At 37.5% G+C, this 9267-nt stretch overlaps 1 protein-coding gene across 1 annotated transcript in view; it reads left to right on the top strand.

Annotated features, from left to right (window-relative positions):
• The first annotated feature begins 628 nt into the window (after nucleotides 1–628).
• The window catches only part of LOC102228768 (protein tyrosine phosphatase type IVA 2-like), a 28630-nt gene continuing 19991 nt past the window's right edge, over nucleotides 629–9267 (top strand). Inside the window, exon 1 of the mRNA XM_023345469.1 lies at nucleotides 629–748. The gene's annotated coding sequence lies outside the window, so the exon portion shown is untranslated. The remainder of the gene's footprint in view (nucleotides 749–9267) is intronic.

The following is a 9267-nucleotide window of genomic DNA, read 5'->3' as shown; positions in this document are numbered from 1 at the left end:
CAAGAAAAAAGTTTCATCAAGAAGAACAGATTCAGAAAAAGAAAAGCTGAATTTCCAATAAATGCCAGTGTTTAACAGATTGTTATATTTTATATTAGATTATAGTAATAGATTTTTTTTTTCCTCTTGTAGCACATAAATGCAATGGTAAATATTAGTAATGGGTCTTAATTTGGGTGTGTAAAAATACAGTGTGTCCTTAATAAGTGATCGTTTGACATTTCATGTTTTACAACATTACAAAATTAAGAAGAATGTATTTTTTTTTCATTTGACTACGTTTTTATGGTGAATGGCAAATTTTTACTACTTTTTTTTACAGTTGCATTATTCTATGTCTGGTTTTTCTGTTATCATTCATTTAAAAGGTATTAATTCGTCTAAAGGAAGCTATATATTCTCCATTTTTCGTGTTTACAAAGGACGCATTTTGAAGTAGCTGCCAAAACAAGTCCAATGAAAAGAATTTAATGGTTTCCCATACTTCACGCAATTCGTATGTGCCCAGTAGGAATGTGTACATGGCTCTGAAACTGTTTTGTTGTACCTTCTAGTAGTTCGTATGATACAATTTCCGACGGTCCGCAAAGGCATCGGGAGTCTCCTCCCCTCCATCATAGCCCGACTTCCAACGAGAATTGAGGGTGCTACATTGAAGAGGAACAAAAAGGCGACCTGACAGCGGTGTTTTCACTCCCTCCACTTTCTCCGGGGTAGTTACGGGATTTCAATGTTCAGCCTGATCCTTGTAAGTATTCATTGAACAAATTACGAACATTGGCTTTCAATTTCTTTGTATGACTAATTAGAAGAGGGATGTTCCATGATACGAAGGTTTCTACGATACATGGCAGCCGCAGTAAGTTGCATGAGGGCTTGCCTGATAAGGCGAACCACTATGTTAGCCTAGCTTCATAGCTTAGACAGCCACGACTCTCGCCGCTTTTACACATAAGGTGTATTACGAGGCACGGAAATGTTACCAGTTTGTTTATGACCTCAGTGTTATGGAGTATACATCTGGGAAAAGTCTTAAGTTATTGAGACTTTCTCAGATTGAACGTTGCTAGTGGTGACGGCAAAATGCGGAGTTCGGCTAAGCTGCTAGCTAATGTAGCGGTATTAGCGTGCTATTGTGACCACTGCCATTTCCTAGAGGAAAACGGAACATTTCGAACGGGTTTTTATTGAACTGTCGGCAAGAAAGTCCACCGTGAACGTTTCAAAGGTGTTTTTTGCCAAAGCTAAATATTATTCGTTGTGTCACATTGGCGGTTAATGATACCTTTAATTGTACATTAAGCTTGCGAAACAGCTCAAGCTTAGCAGATTGTGTTGTACGATCTAGTTTGCCTTTAACCAGTGGTTAACGTTTTTTGTTTTACAGTTGCTTCAAGTGTAACTTTGACCGCATACGTACTATTATGACATCTTAATTTATAGCAAGTGGTGGTCATCTTACGTTCTGGGATTTAGTTCTTTCACAGAGTAACGTCAGTAGTTGTGGCACAACAGTCGTGGCTCCCAGATGGCCAAGACTGGCAATAGTTTAAGGCGACTGAGTTAGCCGGTTCCACCCTGAGTGACAAATGTTGACTCAATTGTATGGGTTGACCTATTTGTTCGAAGCCGTGACCCAAGCCACCATTTAAACTTGCTCTGTTAGTTTAAACTTTTCAAATAATACCTATATGGCTCAATGACGTATAAGGATTTCCACCAGGCTAAAATAAAAATTTTAAAAATATGTATACCCATTGCAATTGCTAGAACATTTGAAATGTTGAGCACATATAAATCATAATTTCACTTTAAAATTATGCCTTTTCAGAGGTTTTTTATCAATATGATTTGGCTTTGGTCTTAAAAGTGTCATGTGGTGCGACCGTGATTTATCTTAAAATAAGATATATTCCATGCTGTATTAAACATTTGTTTTATAAGTTTCCATTTATTTAAGGTGTTTAGAAATAAAGTTTATAAATTTCTTTACTTTTTTCTGGAAATTATGACATTTTTTCCCCCCAAAAAACTGTAAAATTCCATTTATAACAGACTTGACCACTATTTTTCTTCACCATTTCATCAAACTGTGATAATATATATATATATATATATATATACCATTCACTTGAGAATACTGTCTTAGTGATTCATATTTCTGCTCCAGAAACTAGATATTATTTTTTAAATTTAATAGAGTTGCTTCGTTAAGTGGTCGCACCACATGATGTATGGTCGCACCAAATGACTCATATAATAAATGTAGACCAATAAACAGGTCAAAATCTTTTTATTGCATACAAATATAATAACATCCAGTAACAGTTACAAAAACAAGTTTTTTGTGTTCTTTTGTGTCTAAAATTGGTGTCTAAATTAAACACACCAATTTAATTTACATAAAAATACAGGCAGTAATAAACAACTTTGTAACATTTCAAACATTGCAAACATGCTTCTTTCAAATCTAAAAGATTTCAATGAACTTCAGACTATCATGTTACTGCTGGAGACTATAAAGTCTATTTGAACAAAGAGAAATGCTTATTTTCAAGCATTTGTAAACCTTTCCCAGTCTTGGATGTTCAACCTGGAACTCCGTGATGTTGCTGGCTCAGGTTCTGAAATGACAGCGTGTACATCTTTCTTGTAGTAAAAGATTACATCTGGAGTTCGTGGCCAGGTGAACATGTTCTTGCCATCAGACTGCTGCATGGTGCTCACTTGGACCTCTTCTCCTACATCTTGAAGTACCTGGCCCACATATGGTACCTCATCATAGCTCACAATCACAAACTTGCCACTTAAGTCTTGAAGACTGGCTTGTTCCTTTGATGGTTCAGGACTGCTTGGTGCAGGTTCAATGAAACACATAGTTTCTCTCAGGTTGACTTTTACTGGCTGGTAACAGAGGCATGTTTTCATTACTGCATGCTTGCAGAAGCATGACACTTCTCTGTGACTGATCTGGGCTGCGCATGAAGACAAAACCTGGTGTATCTTCAAGGTTCCTTTCACAGCAGTTAAATTTTCTGGGATCAGCTCATCATACTTCTGTATGCTTTCATCGTTAATCCAGTGGTAAGTAATATTTGACCCAGATTTTTTGGCTAGCATCCCATACAAGTCCAGGGGTGTCTGCAGCTCACCACCACGTCTAACGTAGAGATCAGCATCCCTCTTTACAGCGCCACCAATGCCATCTGGGGCACCCTTTCCATGACACTTTTCTGAGTAGTTCCATGTCACGTGCTTGAACCCAGTCAGGAAAGGCACAGTACTAAGGAGGTAAAAGTTTGATTTGTTTCTATACTGTGTAACAGGTCCATCACTGATAATATGAAGAACTGTAATTTGTGGACTGGTTTCGCGAAGCTCTTTCAGTATGGGCTCCAAATGTGCCCACACTGCTCGCTCATCATGACGGAGGCTGTTTGACACTGTAGCATAAGATCTGGTGCTGTGGGCTTTGTAGAGGACAGCGGTGTGAATTGTGGCCTGTTTTCGGCTGCCTCCAAAATGATAAGACTGTATTTCTGTGCTCATCTTGCATGAGTAATTTTCAGAAAAGTCAATATGTAGAACAGCTTCTGATTCAGTCAGATTTTGTTTTAGGTCACGGAACTGCTCCGTTTGGTGGACCCAGTTAAACTGATGAATGGCAAGTGCTTCAAGCTTTTTCTGAAATAGTTCTTTTAAGTCCTGGATTGTTCCTGTATAGGTTTTTTTAAAACATTTGCAAAGGTTTTCTCACCAGTTGTTGACGTAACCCTCTCCCACTGTTCCCAAGAAATCTCAGTGCAGTCTGTGTCAGGGAATTCAATTTCATCAAAGCAGCACTTTACACATACACGATCCATGCATGCTTTGCTTTTGGGGTCACATACGATCATTTTCAATAACTCTGAAACACTGCTGGTCTTCAGCAGTCCTCTTTTAAATAGTTTGCTTACTAAAAGATTAATATTTTCATGTTCCATACAAGCGCAGGTATCTCTATCCCTGGTCTTTGGTTCAGTGATAAAGAATGGACGTTTTCTTAAAAATTGCCTGTATGACAGGGAAAGATGTGGCTCCACCTCTGTTTGATACTGTGCATGGAGTTCAATGAGTGGTTTTGTTAAAACTCTTCTCTGCATTTTTTGTTTATTTTTGGTGATGGTGTCTCTCTTCCCTGATAGAAGACGACTATTTTCATCTCTGGTCAGAAAGTTGACAACTGCTTGCTTTCTCTGTGTTGACAGTTTTTTGGATCCCCTTGGCTTGAATTTTTCACTTACATTTGCTTTTTGTTTTGCCATAATTCTCTTTACATTTTTTCTAAATTTATCATTTAGTTGTTTCATCTTAATCATTTGTTTCTTTAGATGGGTGAGCTGTTTTTTCAGTTCATGTTTCTGTTTCTGCAGTGTTGCACAATATTTTTTTTTGTGCTTTCTTTCTCTTTTTTGGAGTGGAGGACGTTGGTGGATTAAAACCTTGCTTAGTAAGGATGGGGTCTGTCACAGCTTGGTTGGCATTTTTGAGCTCTTGTGTTCTCTCAAAATCACCTAAGACAGGTGGAATATCCTCCATGGATGGCAGGGTTATATCTAAAACAGCATTTGCCATTTTCTTTCTTTTTCTGTACGTCTGGGATGCAGCCCTCCATTTCTCTCTTTGTTTCTTTCTCTCTGTTTGATGCATATCATCTGACTTTACATATATGATCTTTCCTTGTTGCTTTCTTCTTTGATAACTCTCTCTTCTCCTAGCTAGGTATTCCTCCCTTGCCACAGGGTCAGCATTAACACGCTGCCTATGACGAGCAGTTTTTGCTTGACTTGAGAGTGGCATCTAGTAAAATAGATGAAAACAAATGACAAAATACATGCTGTAAGTACCCCTGTCAAGTTATATGTTCCATTGTATTTTCATGATATTGTTCAAAATGATTAAAACCTATTCTGGAAATAATATTAAAAAAATAAAAGCACAAAAACTACCCTACAAAAGCATAAAAGTGTCATTACAAACACAATACAACGGTCGCACCACATGACACTACTTGGTCGCACCAAATGATATTTTCATGTTCAGTCAACATTAACAAGCAAATAATTAGCCTCCTTAAAAAACAAGCTAGCTTCCAACACAAGGCTAATATGAAATTAATATTTAAAATAGATATTTGTAGGAATATTTACTTATTAATAGTATTTTTGAGGTTACACTACATGATATCCAAATATGGACACTACATACCTACTGCTAAAACTGATACTTTTTATCAAATTTGAAAAAAGTAACAAACCTCTTTGCTGGCTCAGGGGGTTCTTGGCAGAATGTTGGCTGATGCAACTTCCTGTTTGTGGCTGGAATTCAAAATATAAGTCCAAAAATTGGAATTTCTTGACGGTCGCACCACATGACATTTTGCTAAATGGAGATTTTCGGACAAAGTTTGTTTAAATGTTATAATTGAATTATAACTAAAAATGCTCTGAAAATTTGTATAGGATGAAGAAAACACTTTGAAAATCATGCCAAATAGGAAAGAAAATATATTTGAACAGATTTAATGTTTTTTTAAGACATTTTTGAAACAGTAATGGAGTTCGGACAGTCGCACCATATGACATTTTGACACTTTAAAGACCAAAAAAATGGCCAAAAAGAATAGTTTTTGGAAGGTTAAAGTAGGTGTATATGCAGGAGGTATATTAAATATCTGTGGTTTATTTTTATGCGCTTAAACCTATTTTTAAGTGTTAAAAGTAGAACTGGACAAAATAAATGGGCGTCTTGTCATTGAGCCATATGTGTATATTTTGAACAGTTGGAAATCTGAAATTCTGGGCAATTGTATGTCTATCAATTAACACTCAAATATTGGGGGGAGGGAGAGCTAAAAAATGATCCTGTATAGATTGTTAATTGAAATTTAGTTTTATTATATGTACTTTTCAGTAAAACTTAAAAGAATCATCTATGCATTTATTAATACATGACTGTGTACTTGTACTCTGCAACAGTTTAAGGATTAAGATCACTTCAGGACATACTTGTTTAGTTTTTTGGGGTTTTTTTCATATGAAAAGTTCTGACTGTACTTTGCTGTATCCCAACATGAAATGAATAGACAATGCACTGAATTCTAAATTTATGTGTGTTATTAATGTGGATTTTAGAAACTAAAATTCCACAATAGCAAATAAGCAGGTTTGACGAAGATAGCAGAGTCCTCTAAAAGGAAAATCCAACAACTGTAACAGAACAGACTCGCTGATAGAAACATACCTGTTCCCCTCACAAATCAACCGAACTGACACCTTGTCTAACAGTTTACACACAGCCATAGTATTTCCACCAGTAATTTACTTTGATGCAGAAATTGCTGCTACAATCGAGGTTGGACGGGTCTGTAATTTATCCTTTCTGGTGTTTCTTGAAACAGAAAGCACCCCTGCATTTTAGCTTTTGTGGGCTGAAGTGAAATGAGGAAATGCAGTTGGGGGAGGAAGTTGACTTGAGCAGCTGTGACACTAAAGGCCACTGCAAATTCCCATGCCTCGCTGGTTTTTGATTTATGGCTGCTCAGTGATTCCGGTTTCGGTGCTGGTAGTAAATTTCAACGAGAGGGTGATACGATATTGACGCTCTAAACATTCCTGCCAACATGGGTGGATAAGTGAATGAGTAACAGGTAAGCTAATTATACATTCCTGCTTATGAGTGAGCCACAGCAAGGTGACCCACTTAGCTTGTAGTGGCAATAGAGAGTGAGGTATAGAAACCTGTGATATAAAGAGCTTTTTTTTTTTTTCTTTTGTTGACACAAAGATTATCCTGATGGTGTCTAATTGTAGCAACTGATTCAAAGGTTTGTTTCATGTAAGACCAGAATACCTGACAATCTTGAGTAATGCCACCTCAACTCTTTTATATGACTCATGCTTCAACACATACGGAGGTCATTCCTGCTGGTGAGCTGGCTTTCATCTTGAATCTAATTGGCGCATGATGCACTGGCCAGTCTAGACAGAGATCACACCTTGCAGTCATACGGTCTCATACTGCAAGGTATATGCTTATAAATGGATGTGGTGAATGAGACTTTGAGCTAGAGGGAATCCCATGTCATGCGGCTTGTCATGAGAAACCAAGTCCCCCCCACCGCCCTCCCACACAGACACACACTTGACTTGAATTTTCAGCTTCTTTTTTTTAAAGTGTGGTAGATTGAGTCCTAGTTAAACTTGAATGTCTCAGTTCGCAAACCTTTAGATGGGATTTCTTTGAGATAAACCTAGTCGTTGGTGCATGTTTGTGTGTTTTCACAGCAGAAACTTTTTTTTTTCCCCCCAGTTTTAAATCCTCGTTGTTTCCACTGCAGGACGTGGGCCAAATAAATTTTTCCCGGTAAGGTGTTGGGACTTTGTGGATGTACCTCGACACAAATGTCAAGGTTTGGTTTATTTGAGAATGGATGTCAAACATTTCTTAGCATTTTGTTTCTGTCATCTCCCACTTTAACTCAGTCGAAGACTCTATTTTACTTGAAATTCAGATGGAACTGCTGTTTTTCAACCATAATATTAAAACTCAAAATGAAAACTAATGTTTTATTTTGCTTGGATTTAAATAGATTAATAAACAGAGGCTGACTAAGTGAGTACTTCTCCTGTCAATGTCAAATCTATCTCAGTTCCTCAGCATTGAGTTTTATTAACCAACTTTAGGCTGAAGGAAGTGAGGCACACTGCAACGCTTATTTGGTTAATTTATCTTTGGGACACAGAGTTCTAGATTTAGCTCCTAAGGCTCTGTACATTTTCTGACTTTTTAGAGTGATTTTAAATGTTTCAGAGTGTAACCTCTGTGATATAAACATGGTATCACTTTACAATAATGGGCTGTAATTCTGACCACAGTACAGTTTCCTCTGCTCTGCTACAGATGTGAACAAATGGAAAGGCTGATTTAGCATAATTTGGTTTGATTAAATTCCATCTTTTCTTAGTTTGTATTGACTTTACTAAAGTTACAAAGTCTAACCGCTGAGGCTAAATCATTGGTATGAGTATATTTTTATTTGCCCCCCCAAGAATGATCAGAGTTCCAAGTTGCTTAACTTGAACCTCTAAAGTTATTTCTGGGGCTTCCAGGTAACTCAGCTGAATGTGCAGTGGTCTTATCTTATTGCCCAGCCCCAAGGGGAGACTTGCTTTCAAATAAAAGTAAGCAAAATAAAATAACCATGCTTTTAACTTGAGAGCAATTTTTATATAATCAATCTTCAAACTGCTCAAGTTATACGAAGAAAAAACTGTCGTGTTTTATGCGTACTATGTTACAGGAAAAAAAAGGTAGTGTTTTATCTGTGTAGAAATACACTGTGGCAGAAGGGGAAGTTCTCAGCCTTGGTTACCGTAACTGTGAAAGGCGAACCCCATGTACTGTAACACGATGCCAACTTATCAAAGCGGGTTACTGGGGGAGAACACCACCTGTGTTGTTGCCTGCTGGCTTTAAGCCCATCTAGCCACGGGGATCCTGTGAGTGTTGAAAGGTAGGGTGGAGAAGGCCTGTTCAATGTTGACTGGCTTTACATAGTTGTCTGAAATTGTATTTATTTTCATTTTTGTTTCTTTTTTTATAAAAAAAAAAAAAACCCCGACATAATGCAATCTTTGGCTTCGTTAAGGGTTATTCTTGTGCATTGAAGTTGTGATCACTTCTCACCGTGCGAGCAGCAATCTCCACTTTTTTTCTTTTTTTTTTTTCTTTGAACATTTGGATGCTCCAACTTTTATATTGCAGCGCATCACACTGTGTATGCCTTTTCAGTTTTTCTGCATAACGTATCTGTTAATGAGTCATGCTGTGTTCGGCACAATATTCGTTTACAGTTGTTGCCGTAGCGTTCAGTTAGAGCAAAGACACAGACTCGTTGGGACGGTCTGTCAGACTAACACCTCATGTAGATGCTGCTGCTGTGGTGTTGCCTGCTGAAACTATAGCAACAGGTAGGACTTGACCCTTGCTTTGGGTTTTTTCTTCTTTTTTTTTTTTATATGAAGTTGATGCATTGATTCAAAATCTGTTTTGGTCTAACGTGCTGGGGAACATGTAAACATCAATCTTGCTGTGTTTCTCTTATTACCTAGGCATTAATTTGCCTCATGCTGCAGCTGTTTTTTGTTCTCCCTCTTAAGAAGCTTATCAAACACTTAAACTGACTGACAGCTTCTCCCCGAATGACTCTAAACTTGCATGGTCTTC

The sequence above is a fragment of the Xiphophorus maculatus genome, chromosome 13, assembly GCF_002775205.1.
Source record: "Xiphophorus maculatus strain JP 163 A chromosome 13, X_maculatus-5.0-male, whole genome shotgun sequence".
Lineage (NCBI taxonomy): Eukaryota > Metazoa > Chordata > Actinopteri > Cyprinodontiformes > Poeciliidae > Xiphophorus > Xiphophorus maculatus.
The sequence above is the reverse complement of the archived record's forward strand: the minus strand, read 5'-3'. Positions and strand labels throughout refer to the sequence as shown.